This window comes from Harmonia axyridis, chromosome X (genome assembly GCF_914767665.1).
Source record: "Harmonia axyridis chromosome X, icHarAxyr1.1, whole genome shotgun sequence".
Taxonomy (NCBI): Eukaryota; Metazoa; Arthropoda; class Insecta; order Coleoptera; family Coccinellidae; genus Harmonia; species Harmonia axyridis.
Window position 1 is genome coordinate 34,631,105 of NC_059508.1, and position 7,500 is coordinate 34,638,604.

Genomic DNA, 7,500 nt, shown 5'->3' on the forward strand with positions numbered 1-7,500 from the left:
CACGAGAGTAGGTCCGATTACCGCTGGATCAGACGACGATTGTAACTTGTTGGATACGAATGTATCCGATGTATGTACGTCGTCCGTCTCAGATCTGTAGTAAGTGGGCCTACCCAAGATGCACACGATAATTTTAGCTTAAACCATGCCGAAAAGTCGACTTCACGTCGTGCATCGGTACAAAATTATTCAAGGGGCAAAATAAATTCACGAGAGTAGGTCCGATTACCGCTGGATCAGACGACGATCGTAACTTGTTGGATACAAATGTATCCGATGTATGTACGTCGTCCCTCTCTGATCTACGGTACGTGGACCGACCCAAGATGCACACGATAATTTTAGCTGACTTCATGCCGAAAAGTCGGTTCACGTCATGCATCGGTATCTTAAATCGCGCCGTAAAGTCGTTCACAGTCATGCATCGGTATCTTAAATCGAGCCGAAAAGTCGGCTCACGTCATGCATCGGCGTCTTTTTTTTGTGCCACCGATGCATGACGTGAACGACCCTAGGGCGCGATTTAAAGCCATACCGAGCATGACGTGAACGACTTTTCGGCTCGATTTAAGATACCGATGCATGACGTGAACGACTTTACGGCGCGATTTAAGATACCGATGCATGACGTGAACGACTTTACGGCGCGATTTAAGATACCGATGCATGACGTGAACGACTTTACGGCGCGATTTAAAGCTATACCGATGCATGACGTAAACAAGATCACACCGATGCAGCACGTTAACATTAAAGCCCGCCTAATCCGATCGATGGAGGCCGTCTCGAGTGTCCAACTTGCTCACAAGAGCCGAGAAACAAACCGATGCATCACGTAGACAAGATCGTACCGAATGTTAACACAATCCAGAAGGAAATAATCTTAGATGAATATCGATTCTGATTATTGATTTTTCTTTCGCGATATTGATAGAAGACATCTGAATGAATTTCGAATTAATTCCGAAATCAAAAAAATATTTTCAATAAATTTTTTTTTCTAGAGTACCTCGGTCTTTTCTATTTTTTTCCAAGTTTCGTACGTCAATCAACATACATCCCAGAAAAAATCATCTCTCTAACTATCCTGGTTCAAAAGTTGTATCGGAACATTTCACGTCGAAAAAGAACATAGGCGAAAAAGGACGTGAACATTATTCCTTATAAAAACCAAACCCGACCATGGATTTTGATTCTGATTGTTGATTATCGCTATTAGAACACATTAGGAGGCAACCAAATCAAATTTGAGAAAATTCCACGATCAGAAAATTTTTTTCGAAAAAAAAAAAAAAATTCGAGGACACCTCGGTCATGGCAAGTTATTTTCCACAATCCATTCCCCAATCGACGTACATCACAGAAAAAATCATCTCTCTAACTATCCTGGTTCAAAAGTTGTATCGGAACATTTTCACGTCGAAAATATATCTCTAAGTCCAGACCGATGCACCACGTAATCTCGGGCAGACCGATGCACAACGTAAATGACGATCGGGACCGGGGCGATCGGTCGTATCTGACACCGCCGGCTCGGTTCTAACATCGTCAATGAGTCGGGGTTGAAAAAAAGGACGTGAACATTTTTCCTTATAAAAATCAAACCCGATCATGGATTTTGATTCTGATTGTTGATTATCGCTATTAGAACATATAAGGAGGCAACCAAATCAAATTTGAGAAAATTCCACGATCAGAAAATTTTTTTCGAAAAAAAAAAAAAATCGTAATCACCTCGGTCATGGCGAGTTATTTTCCGTATTTCATTCCACAATCAACGTACAACATAGAAGAAATCATCTCTCTAACTATCCTGGTTCAAAAGTTGTATCGGAACATTTCACGTCGTAATATCTCGCCAAGTCCAGACCTCGGCGATAGGTAGTATCTGACACCGTCCGCTCGGGACTGACATCGACTTGGACTCGGGCTGATGATGGGGAGGCGTTTAAGGACGTGAACATTTTTCCTTATAAAAATTAAAGTCGACAATGAATATTGATTCTGATTACTGATTTACGCTTTAAAAACACATTAGAAGGCAACCAAATCGAATTTGAGGAAATTCCACGATCAGAAAATTTTTTTCGAAAAAAAAAAAAATCCGAAAAATATTTTTCGATTCCTATTACTGATTTACTCTTTTAGAACACATTAGGAGGCAACCAAATCAAATTTGAGAAAATTCCACAATCAGAAAATTTTTTTCGAAAAAAAAAAAAAATTCGAGGACACCTCGGTCATGGCAAGTTATTTTCCACAATCCATTCCCCAATCGACGTACATCACAGAAAAAATCATCTCTCTAACTATCCTGGTTCAAAAGTTGTATCGGAACATTTTCACGTCGAAAATATATCTCTAAGTCCAGACCGATGCACAACGTAAACTAGGGCTGAACCGATGCACCACGTAATATCGGGCAGACCGATGCAGAACGTAAACTCGATCATACCGATGCTTCACGTAATCTCGATCTTACCGATGCACCACGTAAACAAGGGCAGACCGATGCAGAACGTAAAGTAGATCTTACCGATGCACCCCGTAATCTCGATCTTACCGATGCACCACGTAATCTCCATCTTACCGATGCACCACGTGAACTGGATCTTACCGATGCAGAACGTGAATTGGATCTTACCGATGCACCACGTAAACTCGATCATACCGATGCACCACGTAATCTCGGGCAGACCGATGCACAACGTGAATGACGATCGGGACCGGGGCGATCGGTCGTATCTGACACCGCCGGCTCGGTTCTAACATCGTCAATGAGTCGGGGTTGAAAAAAAGGACGTGAACATTTTTCCTTATAAAAATCAAACCCGATCATGGATTTTGATTCTGATTGTTGATTATCGCTATTAGAACATATAAGGAGGCAACCAAATCAAATTTGAGAAAATTCCACGATCAGAAAATTTTTTTCGAAAAAAAAAAAAAAATCGTAATCACCTCGGTCATGGCGAGTTATTTTCCGTATTTCATTCCACAATCAACGTACAACATAGAAGAAATCATCTCTCTAACTATCCTGGTTCAAAAGTTGTATCGGAACATTTCACGTCGTAATATCTCGCCAAGTCCAGACCTCGGCGATAGGTAGTATCTGACACCGTCCGCTCGGGACTGACATCGACTTGGACTCGGGCTGATGATGGGGAGGCGTTTAAGGACGTGAACATTTTTCCTTATAAAAATTAAAGTCGACAATGAATATTGATTCTGATTACTGATTTACGCTTTAAAAACACATTAGAAGGCAACCAAATCGAATTTGAGGAAATTCCACGATCAGAAAATTTTTTTCGAAAAAAAAAAAAATCCGAAAAATATTTTTCGATTCCTATTACTGATTTACTCTTTTAGAACACATTAGGAGGCAACCAAATCAAATTTGAGAAAATTCCACAATCAGAAAATTTTTTTCGAAAAAAAAAAAAATTCGAGGACACCTCGGTCATGGCAAGTTATTTTCCACAATCCATTCCCCAATCGACGTACATCACAGAAAAAATCATCTCTCTAACTATCCTGGTTCAAAAGTTGTATCGGAACATTTTCACGTCGAAAATATATCTCTAAGTCCAGACCGATGCACAACGTAAACTAGGGCTGAACCGATGCACCACGTAATATCGGGCAGACCGATGCAGAACGTAAACTCGATCATACCGATGCTTCACGTAATCTCGATCTTACCGATGCACCACGTAAACAAGGGCAGACCGATGCAGAACGTAAAGTAGATCTTACCGATGCACCACGTAATCTCGATCTTACCGATGCACCACGTAATCTCCATCTTACCGATGCACCACGTGAACTGGATCTTACCGATGCAGAACGTGAATTGGATCTTACCGATGCACCACGTAAACTCGATCTTACCGATGCACCACGTAATCTCAATCTTACCGATGCACCACGTGAACTGGATCTTACCGATGCAGAACGTGAATTGGATCTTACCGATGCACCACGTAAACTCGATCTTACCGATGCACCACGTAATCTCAATCTTACCGATGCACCACGTGAACTGGATCTTACCGATGCAGAACGTGAATTGGATCTTACCGATGCACCACGTAAACTCGATCTTACCGATGCACCACGTAATCTCAATCTCACCGATGCACCACGTGAACTGGATCTTACCGATGCAGAACGTGAATTGGATCTTACCGATGCACCACGTAAACTCGATCTTACCGATGCACCACGTAATCTCGATCTTACCGATGCACCACGTAATCTCGATCTTACCGATGCACCACGTAATCTCGATCTTACCGATGCAGAACGTAAACTCGATCATACCGATGCACCACGTTATCTCGGCAGACCGATGCAGAACGTAAAAAAAAAGCTTACAGCACGCGGTGTTCCCAAGCGGTCACCCATCCAAGTACTAACCGCGCCCGACGCTGCTTGGCTTCAGTGTTCTGACGAGAACTGGCAATTTCAGCGTGGTATGGCCGTAAACAACATATATTGCGATATTTTCTATGATATCTCACTTTTTGGGAGCGGAAAGGACGTGAACGTTTTTCCTCATAAAAAATGAAATAACTTTTGGATATTAATTCTGATTGTTGATTTAAGCTTTAAGAACACATTAGGACATATCTCAATGAAATTTGAGGGATTTCCGAAATCGAAAAATATTTTTCGAAAAAAAAAAAAATCCCAGAAGACCTCGGTCATCTCAAGTTTATTTCCATATTCTATTACACAATCAACGTACATCACAAAAGGAACCATCTCTCTAACTATCACAGTTAAATTTTTGTATCGGAACATTTCACGTCGGAATATCTCGCTAAGTCCAGACCGGGGAGATCGGTCGCATCTGACACCGTCCGCTCCGGTCTAACATCGTCTTGGAGTCGGGGTAACGATGGAGAGGCGTTTAAGGACGTGAACATTTTTCCTTATAAAAATTAAAGTCGACAATGAATATTGATTCTGATTACTGATTTACTCTTTTAGAACACATTAGAAGGCAACGCAATCAGATTTGAGGAAATTTCAAGATCAGAAAATTTTTTTCAAAAAAAAAAAAAAAATTCAAGAACACCTGGGTCATGGCAAGTTATTTCCCACAATCCATTCCACAATCAACGTACAACATAGAAGAAATCATCTCTCTAACTATCCTGGTTCAAAAGTTGTATCGGAACATTTCACGTCGAAATACCTCGCCAAGTCCAGACCGGGGCGATAGGTAGTATCTGACACCGTCCGCTCGGGACTGACATCGACTTGGACTCGGGCTAATGATGGGGAGGCGTTTAAGGACGTGAACATTTTTCCTTATAAAAATTAAAGTCGACAATGAATATTGATTCTGATTACTGATTTACGCTTTAAAAACACATTAGAAGGCAACCAAATCAAATTTGAGGAAATTCCAAAATCAGAAAATTTTTTTTCAAAAAAAAAAAAATCCGAAAAATATTTTTCGATTCTGATTACTGATTTACTCTTTTAGAACACATTAGAAGGCAACGAAATCAAATTTGAGTAAAATCCAAAATCAGAAAATATTTTTCGAAAAAAAAAAAAAATTCGAGAACACCTCGGTCATGGCAAGTTATTTTCCACAATCCATTCCCCAATCAACGTACATCCCAGAAAAAATCATCTCTCTAACTATCCTGGTTCAAAAGTTGTATCGGAACATTTTCACGTCGAAAATATATCTCTAAGTCCAGACCGATGCAGAACGTAAACTCGATCATACCGATGCTTCACGTAATCTCGATCTTACCGATGCACAACGTAAACTAGATCACACCGATGCAGAACGTAAACTCGATCTCACCGATGCACCACGTGAACTGGATCTTACCGATGCAGAACGTGAATTGGATCTTACCGATGCACCACGTAAACTCGATCTTACCGATGCACCACGTAATCTCGATCTTACCGATGCACCACGTGAACTGGATCTTACCGATGCAGAACGTGAACTCGATCTTACCGATGCACCACGTAAACTAGGGCTGACCGATGCATCACGTAAACGACGATCGAGAGGCGCGAAAGGACGTGAACGTTTTTCATTATAAAAATTGAAATAAATGATAAATAATGATTCTGATTGTTGATTATCGTTTTTAATATGCATTAGTAGGCAACCAAATGAAATTTGAGGAAATTCCGATAACAGAAAATTTTTTCGAAAAAAAAAAAAATTCATGAAATCCTCGGTCATCGCAAAATATTTACCATATTCTGTTCGATAATCAACGTATATTTAAGAAGGAATCATATCTGTATCTATCTTGGTTCAAATTTTGTATCGGAACATTTTGACCAAAGTCCGAGCTTCGGCCGAAACAGACACCGCTGACCTGGCCTATCGATCGACCGAGAGTCGGGGATAGAGCGTAAGTGTTGTCTGGAGGGGAACCCTGTGCTCTCCTGACATATATAGGGAAGGTGGTCGCGTTGGGCGATGCAGAACGTTTGGATCGGGAATTATATTTTTGGTTCAGCTATTGGAATATGGTTTATTGTTGGTATATATTGGCGAAATAACGTTCTTACTGACTGGGGATATTCATAAAAATGAGTCCGGAGATTTTCAGATCGAAGTCCGAGTGATCCGACTTGGAAGGCGTGTTGGGTGGGTCGAGATGGCTTAGATCGATCAGACGAGGCGGGCTAAGTGTTGACGTCATGCATCGGTCCATTTTCAGATTGAGTCCGAGTAATCCGACTTTGAAAGAGTGTTGGGTGCGTCGAGACTGTTTAGATAGATCGGACGAGGCGGACTAGGTGTTAACGACATGCATCGGTATATTTTCTGATCGGAGTCCGAAGAAATCGGCCCTAGTAGGCGCAGCGGACGGTCGAGACGGCCTCGGTGGGTCGGATCGATCGGGAAAAGTTTGCTAAATCGTGTCTGGAGGGGAACCTTGGGTTCTCCTGACATATATAGGGGATAAGGTTTGGGTGAACGATTCTTCACGTAAAAGTTGAGTAATTTATTTTTCGATAAGCTTTTGGATATTGATGAGAAGTATATGTATATCTTCGATTAAAAGAATTCTTACCGTCTCGATGTATATTATATTAGATATATAAGAAATAGTTAACGTGATGCATCGGCCGATTTCCGGATCGGAGTTCGAGAGATGCGACTTTCGATGCGCGATGGGTGGATCGAGACGGCCTAGATCGATCGGACGAGGCGGACTAGGTGTTAACGACATGCATCGGCGGATTTTCTGATCGGAGTCCGAAGAAATCAGCTCTAGTAGGCGCGGCGAACGGTCGAAACGGCCTCGATCGATCGGACGAGGCGGACTAGGTGTTAACGACATGCATCGGCGGATTTTCTGATCGGAGTCCGAAGAAATCAGCTCTAGTAGGCGCGGCGAACGGTCGAAACGGCCTCGGTGGGTCGGATCGATCGGGAAAAGTTTGCTAAATCGTGTCTGGAGGGGAATCCGGGGTTCTCCTGACATATATAGAAGG

The 7,500-nt window shown here is 41.8% G+C and overlaps 1 non-coding gene across 1 annotated transcript; it reads right to left on the reverse strand.

Moving 5' to 3' along the window:
* Window positions 1-4,376: 4,376 nt before the first annotated feature.
* Window positions 4,377-4,495, reverse strand: LOC123688281. Its single transcript, XR_006749810.1, has one exon. It is a non-coding gene; the product is annotated as a 5S ribosomal RNA (ribosomal RNA).
* Window positions 4,496-7,500: the final 3,005 nt, after the last annotated feature.